Genomic DNA, 18788 nt, shown 5'->3' on the forward strand with positions numbered 1-18788 from the left:
TTTACAACCATATTACTAAGTTTTTGTTAGATAACTAAGTTTTGTTGAACAGAACTGTATGCAGTCTCGCTGTCTGAATTCCCACTTTTTATATGTTCCACTTTTGTATCTTGAACTATTTGTAAAAGCACAGTTAAGTAAACATCAACTAGTGATTTCTTACTGTTTATTTTTTCTCTGAATGTATGTATTATTTCCACTCATTTTGTTTTGTTTATAGTCTTTCTTTAAATAAAATTTAAAAAATATTTTCAGGGGGCTGGGGATTTAGCTCAGCGGCATAAGCACCTGCCTTGTAAGCAGGCAGTCGTGAGTTCGATCCCTGGTACCGATAAAAACGAAAAAAGACAAAAAAAAAAAACAAACAAAAAAAAATTTTTCAAAATCTAGAGCTTAGGATATAGCAGCATAGCATGTGCCTGGTAAATGTGGCACTGTGAGTTCGATTTCCAGTATCCCCTCCAAAAATGTATGTAGTATATGTATTTTATACATAACATATATATCTGCACATAAATATATATGTGCAAACTTTAATGTTTTACATTTGAAATTCAAGTGAATTCTGTACCCTGGGGTAGCACTATCCAATAGAACTTTCAGCATTATGACAGTGTTCTAAATAACTCTTGTAATCTAGGGTCCATATTCTTAAGTGGAATAAATTGGACATACCTGTAAATACCACATTGTTTCTCTGATATGAGAAACTGGAAATGTAAATAAGGACCAAAATACATAATAGGTATTGTGAAACAGGAGGAAAAAGTTCAAATGGAGAGGGGAATAAGAGTGAGGGAAGGCAGAAAGGAAAGAAGGGAAAAGCAAAAGAGAAAGAAAGAAAGAAAGAAAGGAAGGAAGGAAGGGAGGGAGGAAGGAAGGAAGAAAGAAAGAAAGAAAGAAAGAGAAAGAAAGAAAGAAAACATGGAAACAAAGCTTTGTGAGGGAAGGCAGAAAGGAAAGAAGGGAAAAGCAAAAGAGAAAGAAAGAAAGAAAGAAAGAAAGAAAGAGAGAGAGGGAGGGAGGGAGGAAGGAAGGAAGGAAGGAAGGAAGGAAGGAAGGAAGAAAGAAAGAAAGAAAGAAAGAAAGAGAAAGAAAGAAAGAAAACATGGAAACAAAGCTTTGTGAAAAAGGAGGGAAAGAAGGGTTGCAGGGCAGATAGGGGAATATGGAAAAAAAGTGATATCATGTACAAGTACAAATTCTCTATGATGAACATTATCATTATATAGATCTAAAGCATATCAATAAAATCTGATTTAAAAATAAAAAATAGGGGCCAGGGATATAGTTCAGTGGCACAGTACCTGCCTGGCAAGTACAAGGTCTTAAGTTCAATTCCAGTATCAAAAAAGATAATAAAAAACAAACAAAAATAAATCTTGTGCTATCCAGCATAGTACCCACTAGCCACACATGGCCACTGAGTATCGAAATGCAGTTGGTGCAACCAAGGAACAGAATTTTATTTAATTTTTTTAATTTAATTTTTATTAAGCTTAAATTAAATAGATAATGGCTCTAATACTGGATTGCTCTGTTCTAGGATATAATACGATTTTTAGCTTGACTGTATAATAATCAAGGCAAATACCAAGTTACTTAGGAAATTCCTTTATCTTAGTAGGATGCCACACCAGAATAACAGATTGAGAAAATGAAATTTAAAATTTTTGCAAGCGGGAAGGGAGTACTGGGGAGGGGTACCAGGAATTGAACTCAAGACCTTATACTTGCCAGGTGGGCACCGCGTTCCTGAGTTATATCCCTGGCCCTAAAACTCTTAATGAAGTATACAAGTCTCCCTTATATCAACCACCTTTTACTCCAACCTCTGATGTAACTTGAAAAGGGGTATGCAGTTCCATAAGCACAAGACTTGGTTATAGAACATAAACTGAATTTCAGCACTAATTCACCTATTTGGCCAGATGCCCTTGACTTACAGCCACACATTTTCACTATATTACATCTTTCCTCCTTTTTTTGTAGCTTAGAATATCCTTTTCTTCACCGTTGGCTCAGCAAATATTTCCCATATATCCTTCTAGACTAATACACTTACTCTGCTCCACAAACCCCAATGATCTGGAGTCCTTTTTCTGTGTCTGTAACATAAGAATACCTGTGATACTGCATGCAACAAACTGGTTTTTTATTCTTTAAATATTTATTATTTATTTTTGCAGTACTAGCAATTGACCAAGCTCATACCACACTAGGTCAGTGCTCTATCACTGAGCCACATCCTTTGTCCTAGTTATTTATTTTAAGACCAATTTTCTCTAAGTAGCCCAATTTGGTCTCAAACTTGCAATCCTCCTGCCTCATCCTCCAGTGTAGATAAGATTGTAAGTGTATGGCATGGCACCCAACTCATACCGGTTTATAATTACTGTTTTTCTTCACTGTTTCCGTACTCAGGACAAATGTACTTCTTATATATACAGGTCACTTTTTTTCAATTTTTATATTTTCACTTACAAGACAATACTTAAACACAGCAAGTTTCACATTAATGTAACAATAAATGAAATTCATTCTTTCCTATGTAAAATACATTAAAAGTCACAGATCTTTAAACTGGGCTGGTGAGACAGAGTGCTTCCCTAGTGTGCACAAGTCCCTCACTTTGACCCCCAGCATACCAAAATAGATAAACTTTAAAACTTTAGTCTTAAAAGAATCTAATTTTACTTTATTTAGACAATAAGAACAATATTTTCAACTATAACTTTTAATCTGTCAATATCTCCCCAAAGTAAAAATTTTAAAGTGAACCATAAATAAACCAAAGTCAGTATTTACTAAGAAATTTAATAATCTAACTTTTAAATATTTGCACTGGTAATTACTATCTGCTTTTCCTGATGGAGACAAACCAGTATATTTTAATAGTACATTAATCTTTAGTACAAGACAACTAGAAATTGTATAAATAATCTATGATGAAAAATTACAAGCACAATAAAACCTAAAAATTTCAACCTATGCAAGCTGTTTCATATTTCAAGCTGATTTTTTTTAAATAGTAAAAAAAGAAACTAAAGGTCAGCAGTTAGTGAAGAAACTTTTGAGCAGCATTCTTCCAGCATTCTCAGAGGCTAAGGCAGATGGATCATAAATTAAAGCCCAGCCCAGCCAATTTAGCCAATCAGCAAGACTGTCTCAAAATAAAGAGTAAAAAGGATTGGAGGTGTAACTCAGTATGAAGGCCTTGGGTTCAATCCCATTACTGCAGTTTAAAACAAAAACAAAACAAAACAAAAAAACCTTGACAGGTAATCTTATATATGACATAAAATTAGACATCTCCTACTACTGTCCATATTTTGTCCTTCAGGAAACAAAACTGCCAAAGAAACATGTGTAGCCCAGCCAAAATCCATACTTGAGCAATCCAGGAGATCTAGATCTAGATGAGTCTATTTTTCTGCCCATTACAGTATTTCTCTTCTTTCTGAAACAAACACTACTAAGTCTCTACACAGATGAAAATTAAATAACAGTGTGTGATTTGTAAGTTGTTACCTAGAAGCAACTATGATACTGCGTGCTGGTCAATCTGGTACATTAAAGAAGTTTTCTATCTTCTGGGATTTTCTATAATATACAAATCACACAATAAAAAGTTGTTTTTAAGTGTCAGAAACACTTTAAACCTCGGAATTGCAACTTTATTCGATTATTTATATTTATTGTAAAAGTAATTATTCTAGGGGCTGGGGATTTAGCTCAGCGGCATAAGCGCCTATGTTGCAAGCAGGCAGTCGTGAGTTTGATCCTTGGTACCGATAAAAAGGAAAAAGACAAAAAAAAAAAAAAAAAGTAATTATCCTGATAAAAATAGTTGTTCCCAAGAAAGAATTATATGTAGTTATTTTAAATAATTTTACTTTTGCTAAAATAAAATGACAGCTTCTCACTGAAGTACTGAATACATTGGTATTTAATTTTACACAGCTATATACTGATTATAAGCTATCCTAATGGGTTCATTTATAAAAATTCCTATATTTGGGATGAAATATTCTGTTAGATAAACACCAATTTCAAAGATATACTTAATTTATCTCAGGACACAAAAAACTTACATTTTGTTTTCATAAAAAAAGTATTATTGTATACCATTACGATTTGAACAAAACTCTTTGTCACAATATTGGTCATAATACTAACACAAAATTTAAACAAATCAAATTGTTTTTGAAATTTGTTATATACAAATTTGGAATCAACTTCTCACAACTGGAACAAGATTTCCTTTTTGCTATAAACATATACAAAACTGGACAAATAGAAAACTACAATTTACACACTGAACAAAAAGCAACACAGGAGTAAGATCTCTAAAGCAGCTAAATAAACAAGGTTAAATTGTATGGTTGCTGGCTTTCTGCCTGAAACATTTCTAGAATGTGTAGGAAAGGGTTACCGAGGGAAGTTTCAAAGAGCTTGTACAGAGGTCAGAATTTAAGAAAGATGAACTAAACAGAGGGAAGGGAATTACCCATAGAAAAATTAGATACTGTTTAGAAGACATTTTCAGGATTTGAGTGAATACTGAGTTTCTACATGGACAAGGTAAAACTCCATAAGGCCAGGCAAAAATTAATGAGAAAAGACAGTTATTCAGGTAGAGTTGGAAGATGTCTAAATTCTCACTCAATAGCCAGGCATGGTAGCATACAACTGTAATCCCAGCACTTGGCCGACTGAGGCAGGAGGATTGCAGTGAGTTTGAAGCCTGCCTGGACTACATAGAAGACCTTGTCTCAAAAATCCAAAGAAATAATAGTAAAATTAAATAATTAAAAGTAAATAAAAATAAATTCTGACTCAACCACAATGCAGACTCGTTGAAGATCCACAGTGTTCAGTAACAAAGCCAAAAGAAGGTTTATCTTAATAGCAAGATTACATCTGGGGATATAGCTCAGTGGCAAGTACAAAGTCCTGAGTTTGATTCTCAATACCTACCCTCCCAAAAATAAGATTACATTAGCTCTAGAGTAAAGAATCCTCTAATAAAGCTTAAAAATAACTTGTTTAGAGTGTAGCTCAATGGTAGAATGCTTGCTTAGCATACAAAATGCCCTGGGGTTGGATTCCCAATAGTTTAAAAAATAAAAAGAGCAAGCAAGCAAGCAGTATGAAGAGGACAAAACCCATCCATACTAAAACAAAATAATAACTCCTTAAGGCTAGACCAAAAATGTAAAAACTGACAACATATTAACATACCATACCTGATAAAAATTAAGACATGACAATAAATAAACAAACAAACAGGAGGTGTACACCTATAATTCCAGCACTCCAGAAGGCTGAGGCAAGAAAATTGCAGCAAATTCGAAGCCAGTTTGGGCTATAAAGTGAGTTCAGGGGCAGCATGAACTATACAGCAAGAACTTGTCTCAGGAAAAAAAAAAAAAAAAAAAAACTACAGGAAATATTCTCCATAACCAGGAGAACAGCAGCTCAGCAAAAATAGATCTTATAATGAAACAGAAATTGACAGGCTAGGCATATTGATGCACACCTGCAAAACCAGCACTCTGGGAGGCTGAGGCAGAAAGATCACAAATTTGAACTACAAACTCACACACACTCTTAATGAGACTGTTTCAAAATTTAAAGTAGGGGAGCTGGACATGTAGTTTGCTGCAAAGGTCCTGGGTTCAATCTACAGTACTACATACGGGGACGCGCACACATACACACACAAAACACATATACACACATACAGAAGGAGAAAGAGAGAAATTAGCAGTCAAAGGCATTATTATGAATATCTAAGAATTTTCGGGGCTGGGGATTTAGCTCAGCGGCATAAGCACCTACCTTGCAAGCAGGCAGTCATGAGTTCGATCCCCGGTACCAATAAAAAATAAAAGACAAAAAAAACAAGAATTTTCCTAAGTATATACAGTAATAAAAGAAAAAATAAAATGGAACTTCAAGACATGAAAAATACAAGTATCAGAAATGAAAATAGGCCTGATAGCATATATGACCAGTACTGAAAGATCCATAAATTGGAAAAGGATCCATTAATATTGCATGGTGAAATGGTAAAAGATAACCAAATAAGAGCATAGACAAGCCAAGAGTGGTGGCACACACCTGCAATCCCATCACTATCAGGCGGAGCACCATGAGTTCAAGGCCAGACTAGGCTACAAAGTGAGTTCAAGACCAGCCTGAATTGCATAGAGAAATCCTGCCTCAAAGACAAGACAAAAAAAGTATAGACAAAATAAAATACAAATGTATAAAATCTCAGTGTGAAACAATATTAAGTATTCTTGTCTGTGGAGTATCACATAAAAGAGTGAACTAAAAAGACATATTTGGATAACCAAAATTTTTTTCAATTTTGATGGAAATTATAAGCCTACTGATTCAAGAGGATCAATAAACATCACCCGGTAAACTTCAAATCAACACACAATAGTCAACTTCCTGAAAAATCAAGGATAAAGACAGTCTGATATAACTTAGAAGTAGACTGCTTTGGGGCTGGGGATTTAGCTCAGCGGCATAAGCACCTGCCTTGCAAGCAGGCAGTCATGAGTTCGATCCCCGGTACCGATTAAAAAAAAAAAAAGAAAAGAAAAGAAAAAAGAAGTAGACTGCTTGATTAGCAAGTATGAAGTCCTAGGTTCAATCCCCAGCATCACACACACACACACACACACACACATGAGTTTTAAATCATGAAATAAATATTTAGAGTTCAATCAATCAATCAATTTTGGTGCTGGGAAAGTCCAGGGCCTTGTACAATTTAGCCAAGTCTCAGCCCTATTGAAGGATAAGTCTAACATATATGTAAATGATCTATCTGTATGCTGACAGCTATAAAACACTGATGAGAAAAATTAAATACAACCTGAATAAATGGAGATACATGACAGTTCTGGGAGACTCAATATTGTTGTCAATGCTCTCCACATGATCCAGAGTTCAACAAAATCCCAAAAGACCAGCAGACTTTTTGTAGAAACTAACAAACCAGGGCCAGAGATTTACCTCAGTGGTATAAACACCTGCCTGGCAGGTCGTGAGTTCAAACCCCAATACCAAAAAAAAAAAAAAGTAAGAAAGAAACTAACAAACCAATTCTAAAATGAATATTTAAAAAAAGCAAAGTACCTAAAATAGTCAAAGTAATTTTAAACAGAGAATAAATTTGGAAGACTCATTTGACTTCAAACTTTCTATAAAACTATAATAATCAAAATATTGTATGGCGGGGTCCACCAGTCTTGTAAAAAAAGATACAATGGTACTGATGTTAAGGACAGAAGCAGAAATAAATAGGAAAAAACATAGTTGTACAAGTAGATTCACATATATATGGTAAATTAATTTTTGAAAAAGGTACACAGATAAGGATTATCTTTTTTTCTCTCTCTCTCTCTCCCTCTTTTTTTTTTTTTTTTTTTTTGTACCAAGAATCAAACTCAAGCACTTGTGCGTCACAGGTCCTATGTGTTACAATATACGATTTTACCAAAAACGCTTATCATATCCTTGAACTAAATTTATTCAAACAAATATACCTCAATGTAAAATCTAAGAGTAAATTTGTGTAAGAGATATAGGACAAGCTATGGTGCATGCCTGTAACCCCAGCTCCTTGGGATGCTAAGGCAAGACAATCAAGTTTGAGGCCAGTATAGGCAATTTAACAAGACTACCTCATAAGAATAAAAATGGTTGGCATGTAGCTCTGTAGCACAAAGCCCCCAAAATACAGGACAACTTTTTTTGTGTGGGTTTGATTTATACATGCTTTTGCTGTTGTTGCTGTTTTTGCAGTAGTGGGGATCAAACTCAGGAGTGCTATATCCCTCACCCATTTTCATTTTGTAACAGTCTCACTGAATCGTCTAGGCGGCCTTGAACTGAGGCCTCCTGCCTCAGTCTCCTGAGTAGCTAGGATTATAGGCATTACTGCGCCACCACACCTGGCTGCAAAAATTTCTTTGATAAAAATCAAAAGCAGAGCTGGAGCCGTGACTCAGTTGTGGAGCATTTGATTAGCATGCATAAGGCTACAGATTTAAACCCAGCTCCATTTAAAAACAAATCAAAAGTACAACTCAGTAGGAAGAAACTGACAAATCAGACTTCACCAAAATTGAAAATATTTCCCCTTTGAAAATTAAAAAAGTTTTAAAAAGCCATAGATTTAAAAAAAAAATTTTTTTTTAAAAGCCATAGACTGAGATTTGCAAAACATGTATCTAAAAGAGGCTTATATCTTAAATAATGAAATCGTAACTAAATAAAAGGAAAACAAACACCCTACTTCAAAAATATATGAGGGGGCTGTGGATAAATATCCAAGGCCTGGATATTTATTAATTACAAAGAGGAAAACAGTTGGACCAGGGATATAGCTTAGCAGCACAACATCTGCCTAGCAAGCACAAGGTCCTGATAAAATAGTAACTTTACAATGGAGAAATGCAGCAGATACCACCTTAAACAAGTAAGAATATATCAACGGTGCTGTGACATATTGAGATAATGTATCATACCCCTGATATTATGCACTGAAAAGAGCACAGGATAATTCTAAAGTTTTCTTCACAAAAATATACAACCTCAATCTAATCATGACAAACTCAAACCGAGACTTTTATTTTTTGTGGGTTGAGGATTAACTTAGGCCTCTTGAATGCTACACAAGTTCTATCACAGCTCTTGAATTGAGAAACATTTTAAAAAATACAGTAAGTTAAAATTTTTTATTATTTAAAATAATAAATTACAGGTATACACCTGTAATCCTAGCATTCAGGATATGATGCAGGAAGATCACCATGAATTGAGGCCAATCTGAACTACACAGTAAGACTCTGTCTCAAAAAACATAAAATATGCCTGGTATGGTAGCACATGGCTATAATCCCAGCACTCAGAAGGCTGAGGCCTACACAGTGAGTTCAAGGTCAGCCTAAGACCTTCTCTCAAAAAAAAAAATCAGATGCTAAGTTCATGCACTGAACTAACATTGATTTTCTTAATTTGATAATTATTCTATGAGTGTTTAAGATCAAGAGGCTCTAGGTGAAGAGCATACTTGTACTTTGTACTAATTTGTAAGCCTACTACAAAATTTAAAAGTATTAAAAAAGAATGCCTGACTTTTATTAGTAAAATCTTAACTTATAAGCCTCTGAGAGCTATGTATTAAAAAAGATATTTTAAAAAAAAGAAGATATTCCAGGATTTACTTGGATTTCTATAATTAATCCCATCAAATTATTATCAAACTTTCATAATTCCAATCCCTCTGTATTTAATGTTTATAGTATAACAGAATATTAGCAAATGGAAAGATGTATTTTATTCTAAGAAATAATTATAATAATTCTTTAAATAAAAAGGGAATCAGAGCCTGGGCAGAAAGAAAAGCAAATCATCCTTCAAAAAGGGTAGAGGGCTGAAGATGTGGTAGAGCACATGCTTCATAATCTCCAGCTCCAAAACAAAACTTATTTTCCTTTTCTTTTTATGTATCTATTTTTAAAATGTTTTACAGCATAGGGAGCAACCAGGAGATTTTTACATGCTAAGTAAGCATTCCACTACTGAGTTACACCTTCATATCCCCAGAAATATCAATTCTGACAATATGTGAGAAGATACAAGTCATTAACATTAAGATTATATAATGATCCATGTTCCACTATTCAAATATATACAGTAACTCAAAGGAGAAGGGGACCAACAAAATCAACCATTCTTATTTCTGTCAAACTTAATTCAACTTGCTTTCATTGAATATAATTAGACAATCATCAACTCCAACTAGTAAGCCAAAATAATAATTCATACAGTATTTACTATACTTTACAATGTGCTCAATGTCGAGGATTCAGAAATGATTAAATAGGAGAGACAAATACAGGAATATTGCAACTTCATTTAATGACTATTAAATAATAAAGATATGTTGAATAATATATTGTAGAGGCTATCCTTTAGAGAAAATTAATGAGTTCAAAATTTCTCTATAGCACCAAACAAGACACTAAGTATAACTCCAATGAGGAAACTTAATTCAGTTTAATAAATTTTGCTCAACATAATTTTAAAATTAAACAAGGTTAAAAGACAATGTAAACCAAGTGTGGTGGCACATGCCTGTAATCCCAGCACTCAGGAGGCTGAGGCAGGAGGATCCTTGTGAGCTCAAGACCAGCCTGGGCTACAATGAATGTGAGCTGCAAGCCAGCCTAAACTACATAGCAAGACCATGTCTCAAAAAGACAAAAAAAAAAAGACAATGTATACACTTTCAGCTACATGGAACAAAGTCACTCACTGTTCTATTACCTTGTTGCATTAATTTCCAGTATATAACTGCCCCTTTTCTGACAATTCAAATAATTTCCATAAAACTTCTCTATAAATAGATGCTTTTTTCATTAAATCTGATGGTTGTTTAAGATTTAAAAATGTAACTACTTTTTTCTATACTTTGAAAAAGGTAAGAACAAACAAATTATACCCTTCTTTCAACAGTGAATAGCCTTGTGCCGGGGATTTAGCTTAGCAGCACGAGCGCTGGCAAGCATAAGATCCTGAGTTCAATCCCCAGTATCCAAAAAAAACAGTGAACAGATATTTTCAAAGTACTTTACTAGGACTCATTTTTTTAACCTATCTTTATTTTCACTTATTTTTATTGTTTATGTAACATATCATGTATTTTTATGTTGCCCATCTGAAATTAAGCAATGACTTCAAAACTGTTAAGCAGAAAACTGAAAAGATATCGCCAATGCCCAGTAAAAAGACAACATTTATGGGGCTGAGGATTTAGCTCAGCGGCATACGCACCTGCCTTGCAAGCGTGCGGTTGTGAGTTTGATCCCTGGTACCGATAAAAAAGAAAAAAAAAAAGACAATATTTATATATTTGAAAGAAGTAAAGCCCCTAAATTATTTTATTAAAGTTTGTAGTTGTACATGATGTTAGAAGGGTCTTAAACACTTTCTTTCAAAGTTTAAACCAATTTCACTATGGCTTCTCTTTTTAATTACCCACAGTACTTTTGTGTTCGCCAAATAGTTATGAAGCAAATCACTCTGAAAAGCAAAGGTTTATTTTATGTATTTTCATAGAATATATACAAATAGCTAACAAGCACAGGAAAGAGGGTCATCACTGTTAGTCATTAAGGAAATGCAAATCAAACCCACAAAAAGTTACCACTTCACATCCAATAGGATGCCTATAAAAACACAGAGACTGTGAAGAAACTGGAACCTCTGATATTTATGGTAGCTATGTAAAATAGTTCAGTTCATGTGGAAAACAGCTGGCAGTTCCTTAAAAAGTTAATCACAGATTACCACATATCCCAGCAATTCTAGGGATACACTCAAAGACTGAAAACAGGTACCCAAATGAGTATTTGCAGAGACATGTTCACAGAAGCACTATTCAGAATAGCCAAAGGTGGAAATCTGCCTAACTATACATCAACAGATGCAATGAAAAATTAGCTGCAGTATACACATACAATGGAATACTACCCATAAAAAGGAATAAAGCGCTGAGACATGCTATAACATAAATGAGGCTCAAAAATATACTAAAAAGCTAAACAGAAAGCACTGCCTGTTGTATAATTCCATCTATATGAAGCATCCAGAATAGGTAAATCCACAGACACAGAACAAAGACAGATGATTAACAGGTACAGAGAAGAAAACATATTAGGAGTACTGCTAAGTAAACATAGGGTTTGCTTTTGGAGGAAAATGCTTTCAATAGATAGAGAGGCTAGCTGCACTGACACTGGGAATGAACTATATGCCACTGCACCACCATTCATTTAAAAATGTTTAATTTTGTTATAAAAACCTAACAACTATTTATAAGATAACAATATGCAATATAGCAACTGGTGTTAATTCCCCTACTTTTTTTTTCTTTTTTGAAATCCTGTATCATTTCTAGTCTTTTTTTCTGTTTTTGTTTAAAGTGGGGGGCGGGGGGGGGGGATGTGGGGATTTAGCTCAGTGGCATAAGCACCTGCCTGGCAGGTGGCAGGTTGTGAGTTTAATCCCTGGTATTAACAAAAATTTTTTCACCTCAATTTTTTTCCCTTTTTTAGACAAGGATCTCACTAACACCCAACCTGGACTAGAACTCTTGATCCTTCCACCTCAGCATATCAAATAACAGGCTACAGGTATACACTGCCATGCCTAGCTCATCAGTTTGACTGGGATAGAACATGTCATAGCTATATTAGACACATCCAAGCAGTCTTATTTCCCTTTTATAAGCCAAAGCATACTAAACTTAGTTAATATTTTTCTGTTAACTCAGGGTCATCATTATGGATAACAATGACTAAGCATCTTTCATGTGTCTTAATTATGTCAGCCTCAGCCGTAAAATGCATTTTTTGCTCAATCCTATAATCTTTCTTTGTTTTTTGGTACTGGGGATCCAACTATGACCACGCACTTGCCAGGCTGGTGCTTGTGCTACTGAGCTAAATCTCCAGCCCAATCAGAAGATCTTAACTGAGCCACAGACATCTTTGAATATTAATAAACTTATAGATTACCCTAGAAAATGCACATGTGTACATACATAGCAAATTGCATACAATCTAAAGAAGTTTTTTAAAAAAGTTCACAGGCTCAATGTAACCCACACAAGCAATTTCTATAGAGTCACCTTTGAAGGTAGGAGGTATACTAAAAATATTATCTCTTACGTTCCTTTTCAGTTCTATATTTTTTGATTCTACTGCAGACTAATACAGTGGGAGAGTCTCAAGGTTTACACAGGTTTATAGACTTGTGCCATTCTTTTTACTTCTTGCAGTTTTAAAAACATTTGTCCTAGTTCACAGTCAAATTCTCTATGATTGCTAGTTGCTGTTCAACGTTTAAGAGTATTTAAACTTGGGCCAGGGATTTAGCTCAGTGGCTCAAGCGCTTGACTGGTAAGTATAAGGTCATGAGTTCAATCCCCCATACAAAAAAAAAAAAAAAAAAAGTACTTAACTTTAAAAACTTAGTCTCATTAGTACTATGTCTTTTGCATTAAAAAGGAGGCATACAAAATAATGCCAATTCTGGTAAAATCTAAGACAATTAAGTAATTACAAAAAAAAGGGAAAATATCTCATTAAGTACTAAACTGGGACACTGATAATGAGCCAAAAATGAACATAGAGAAGAACAAGGACAGTGTAAGCTGGGACATTGGGGACAATTTCATAGAAAATTTTAATGGACAAGGGTAAAGGACAGATGAGATCAAAAGGACACTAAAGAGACATTAACACATAGCCAGAGAAGTTATAATAAGGACTGTATGCAGAGTGTGAAATAAGGTAGTAAGAGACATGAAGCAATCAACCATAGATAATCTTAAAAACTACAGAAAAAGCTGGGCATCGCTACATACCTGCAATCTCAGGCACTCAAGAGGCCAAGGCTAGAAGATCACAAGTTTGTGACACACTGTCTCAAAATAAAAAGGGTTGGGCTAGCATGAATGAAGGCCCTGAGTTCAATCCCAGAACAGGAAGGGAAAAAAAATATTTACTAATAAAAATAATCTGGGGCCGACGATTTAGCTCAATGGTATAAGTGCCTACCTGGCAAGCATGAGGTCATGAGTTCGATCTCCGGTACCAAAACAAACAAACAAAAAAGATAAAATAAAATAATCTGTAGTAAAAACAGGTGTGAAGAGATGGTTACTGAGGAAGGAGGAATAAGAGGGAACTGTCGGAGTGTTAAAAGTTTCAAAAAACTTTTGCCTGTTCTTTTCCAAAGAGAGATGAGACAGATAGAAAGGTAGGTAGATAGGAAAAAAGAGATTTACTAGTTTTTTGTTTTGTTTTGGTACCAGGAATCAAACTCAGAGCCTCACGCTAGCCAGGCAGGCACTTTGCCACGGAACTAAATCCCCAGCCTTACTATAGCTTTTTTTGTTTTTTGTTTTTGTTTTTGTTTTTCCTTTTTTTTTCCTTTAACTTTCCTTAACTTTTTATTGGTACCAGGGATCGAACTCACGACGGCCTGCTTACAAGGCAGGTGCTTATGCCGCTGAGCTAAATCCCAGCCCCCCTACTATAGCTTTAATCTGTGTGATAGACACATTTGTGAATTTTCTTTTACTATTTGTATACAATACTACAATTAAAACACACACAAGGTGTTTGTGTAGGATAATACAGTAAATGTCTTTGTAGATGTGAACAAGTAAAAGGAGATGTAGTCTAGGGATGTAGTTCAGTGGTAGAGTATTTGCCTAGCATGCATGAGGCACGAGGTTTCATCCACAGCACCACCATCACCAAAAAAATAAAGTGCTGTATTATGACATAAGTCTTACAATAATCCATATAAGGACCTAAAGATCTCAACTAGAATAGGATAATAGCACAGAATTAAGATAATGCCAACACCACATAATAACATGGTATGTACTGTTTTAAGATCTGTATATATAATGCTTCTTATCTTCTTAAAAATGGTATGAAAATGGTATGTGAGGGATTTAGCTCAGCAACATAAGCACCTGCCTGGCAAGCTTGAGGTCCTGAGTTCAATCCCTGGTACCAAAAAAAAAAAGTGCCAACGATATACTGAGTAGCTCAGGGCAAGCACAAAGCCCTGAGTTTGGTTCCCAGTTACTCCCCCCCAAAAAGTTATATAAAAAGTATTATTATTATTCTCGTTATAAAGATGATAAAACTGAGGCCTAGAGAGATTGATTTGCCCAAGTTCATATGCAGTAAGAATATCCATGACAAGTGAGGCAAGGTGGCACACATCTGTAATCCCAGCCCTTTGGAAGGCTGAGCCACGAAGACAGGAAGTTTGAGCCCAATTTGGGTAATTTAGAGACTTAGCAAGACCCTGACTCAAAATAATAGATAATAGATGTAGCTCAGTACAAAAGCCCTGAGTACTGGGGGTGGGAGGAGACCCGTAACAATAAACTTCGCCACATCATATCACATACATATTCCTAAATACACAACAAAACAAAAATGAGACTGCTAACAAAAACAGGGACTGAAAGAGTTATCATAGGGATAGAGTGCATCCAGCAGCAATAGCCCTTGTCCTCACCACGTCATGTGACTGTCACACTACCCTCTTACAAGAGTTCCCACCTGACTACAACCCTCACTCAGTACTTATGACCATTGGCATGATCACTTGCACATCCTCTACTCCTAAAACAAAGCTGCAAGTAGTTTCTCACAAGGATGTTACAGATTCTAGAAAAAAAAAAAAGAATAAAACATTTCAAAGAAAGAAATACCACGACTTCATAACCTATTGCATGAATACAATAACCTATTGCAGAGAGAGAGAGAATAAAAAACAATCCCAAAGCTTCTTACTTGGAAGACTTCAGAAATGCCACTAACAGAAATGAAAATATGTGTCCACAAAAAAGTCAATACAAAAACATACAATAAAGTCTTATTCCTATGTGCCAAAACTCAAAAATGACTCTAATATCAGTAACAGGTGAGTAGATAAACCAACTGAGGTATATACAAACACTGAACTACTATTAAGCCTACTGACTTACTGATAGCCATTTGAGTCCCTGTTTTTGTTAGCAGTCTTGTTTTTGTTTTGTTGTATATTTAGGAACATATATATAATGAACTACTGACACATGCAATGATATGGAAGAATAACACATACATTATGCCAAAAGAAAGAAGCCAAACAACCAGTCATAGTAGTGCACACCTGTAATCCTAGCACTCTTGAAGCCTTAGGCAGAGAATCCTAAATTCCACTCTGGGGTAATGTAGCAACTTAGAAACATACTGTCTCAAAACAAAAAACTCAAGCACTGTAGATGTAGCTTAGTGCAAAGACTCTGGATTCATTCAATCCCCAGTGAGGTAATACAAATAAATAAGTAAATATTTTTTATGAAAATAGCTGGAGCCAAGCATGGTGGTACACGTCTATAATCCCAGCACTCAGAAGGCTGAGGCAAGAGGATCTTTATGAGTTTGAGGCCAGCCTGGGCTACAAAGTGAGCTCAAGGCCAACCTAAAGTGCATAGCAAGACCTTATCTCAAAAACAAAAAAGAAAAAAAAAAAAAAAAGAAAAGGGCAGGAGATGTAGCTCAGTGTGTAAGCCCAGTGTGTACAGGGCTCAATTACCACTACTGGGGGGGACGGGGGAACCACTCCTCACCCTGCCCTTTTTTTTTTCTTTTTTGAGACAAGATCTCACTATATAGTTTGAGATAGTCTTGAATTCACTATCCAGCCCAGGCTGGCCTCAGACTCACAGCCTCAACTCCCTGAAGTACTAGAATCACAGACATGCAGCCACCATGACTGGCAAGATTTTATATTATAGCTATTTTGCATGTTTTAACAAAAGTATTTCATATCTTGGCAATAAAACCATTTTACTGTTATTGACTAAATTTTCCACCTCAATGATAATCACAAAACATTTTAAATGTTTGCTTACTATATCTACTACACCATTTATATCCTGATATATTCCATCCCATTATCTAAAAGACCAAATGAAAATCTGTGTTATGAGGCTCTTACATTAACCAGATTTCTTGATGAATCTACTTGTTTAGAAGAAATGCGATACAAAAAACTGTGATGCTAATTCTCCAACTTCAGGTGTCTTTTTGAAAGAATATATTTGCACTCAAAAATCTGCATTCCAAATCTGGTAAATAAAAATAACAGTTATCTGATTCCTAAAGTGCCCAAAGCATGCAACTTCCAAACAAAGTCTATTCATGAAGGTAAAAATAATTTCACAAATCATATTTCTACTTATTATAAGCAAAAAAGATCCAATCTAATTTCAATATCAAAACCAATAAGTAAAAAAAAGGAAAACCATCACCCTTATTATCTAATTCATTATTAAAATAATAAACATCTACCTAGTATTTATTCAACCAGAGAAACAAAATTTCATTTAGCAATAATCCATTATTCAGGGATTTGATATAACATCTTTTACAAGAGCAATAAATCTGTTAAACTTAGAACCTTTCTAACTACCTAATATATATTACAAAAACAAACTCATAACTCATTTGTGTCTAAAACTATGCTACTCTTGGAACACAATGGCTATTGGTCATTTTATTATGTATTTGTATGCATAATCATGTAAATAAGGAAAACACCCAAATTCTATACTTCCTATTCCTGGCAATCAAGTTTCTCTACTAAAGACTACTTCCGAGTAAAACTATTTTCACATCTTTTCCTCCTTACACTCTTTTTTACTGTCCCTAATACCACCACCAAAACTAGGGCCTGAGCCCAGAGTCTCAAGCATGCTAGGAAAAAGCTCCACCACTGAGTTACTTTCCCAGGCTTTTTTATTTTTTAGACATAGATCACCAAGTCTAGTCTTCAACCTGCAATAGTGCCTCAGCCTCTCAGTAGCTGGCATTACAAATGCCACCTAGCTAATTTTTTTCACCTATAATATTCCCTATTTTACTAATAGTAAAATAGGCCTAGATGGCAGAGAGGAGACTGGGACAATCTTTTCATTTCACATTAAAGTTTTGTGACAATATATAAGCATTCATATATAAAACAAAAATACTATGTCACTCCTAAACTGAAGTTTAAAACTTTTTTTGTTTTTGTTTTTTACTACTGGGGATTTTTTTGTTTTGGTTTGGTTTTTTGGTACAGGGACTCAAACTCACAAATTTGTGCTTGCCAGGCAGGCGCTGTGCTGCTGAGCTACATCTCCAGCTCACTAATGGGATTTAATCAAATCCCTGCACATGTCAGGTATGTGCTCTGCCATTGATCTATACCCCAAGCCCACTTATTCTAAGACAGATTCTTGCTCAATTGCCCAGGCTGCCCAAGAGGAACTTGAGTTCTTCCTATTTCACCCTCCGAATAGCTGGGACTACATACATGTACTACCATGCCAGGCAAAAGACCTTTTACTGATCCTTACTTTTAAATTATTTGTTGTTTTCAAGAGAATGGAAAAATTATTACTATTAACAACTATATGTCAAAGTAAGGAATCTAAAAGGTAGCACATCACATTGCTTAAGACTCAGAACCCTTAAATTCTAAAAAACAAAGCCAACTGCAGTTAACTATTCCTATCATGTAATGGTCTTTATAAAATAATCACAATCTACACAGCATAAGATTAAACATTCTGGGGCCAGGGATTTAGCTCAGTGGCATGCCAGCTTGCAAACACAAGGTCCTGAGTTTGATCCCCACACACACAAAAAAAAGATTAAACACTCCATATTAAACATTATACTATACAGAGTTCCTATGCAACAATGAGAAGTTTCCTTATTAGGCTAGCAAGTAATTTTAGTTTTCACAGTCAGGAATATGGAGGTTTTTGGCAAAGACACCACCTTGTAGGACTGTCAGTGACATTAAATTCCTACGTCTAAAAAAAATTCTGGGGGCTGGGGATTTAGCTCAGCGGCATAAGCACCTGCCTTGCAAGCAGGCAGTTGTGAGTTCGATCCCTGGTACCGATAAAATGGAAAAAGACAAAAAAAACACAAAAATTCTGGACTTCTCAGTCTTACTGGAAATAAATCTGTAGAAATCAATGCAAAATACAAACTAAGAACTCAAAAGTACTACCATGACAAGCCAAGGACAGCAGTGTACACCTGCAATTCTAACACTCTAGGAGTTACGGTTAGGGTTATTCAGCATATTAGTCACATAATAAATTTTAATAAACTACAGATTAT

At 35.0% G+C, this 18788-nt stretch overlaps 1 protein-coding gene across 4 annotated transcripts in view; it reads right to left on the reverse strand.

The window, feature by feature from the left end:
- Positions 1–18788, reverse strand: part of Taok1 (TAO kinase 1) — a 129921-nt gene that overhangs the window by 104378 nt on the left and 6755 nt on the right. The window contains exon 2 of one of the 4 annotated variants that reach the window (XM_063251123.1): positions 10864–10897. The exons of the other annotated variants lie outside the window; for them this stretch is intronic. The gene's annotated coding sequence lies outside the window, so the exon portion shown is untranslated. The remainder of the gene's footprint in view (positions 1–10863; positions 10898–18788) is intronic. 4 annotated transcript variants of the gene reach the window in all.

The sequence above is a fragment of the Cavia porcellus genome, unplaced genomic scaffold (assembly GCF_034190915.1).
Source record: "Cavia porcellus strain 051 isolate PalLab524CR breed Dunkin Hartley unplaced genomic scaffold, mCavPor4.1 scaffold_6, whole genome shotgun sequence".
In the NCBI taxonomy this organism is placed as follows: Eukaryota; Metazoa; Chordata; class Mammalia; order Rodentia; family Caviidae; genus Cavia; species Cavia porcellus.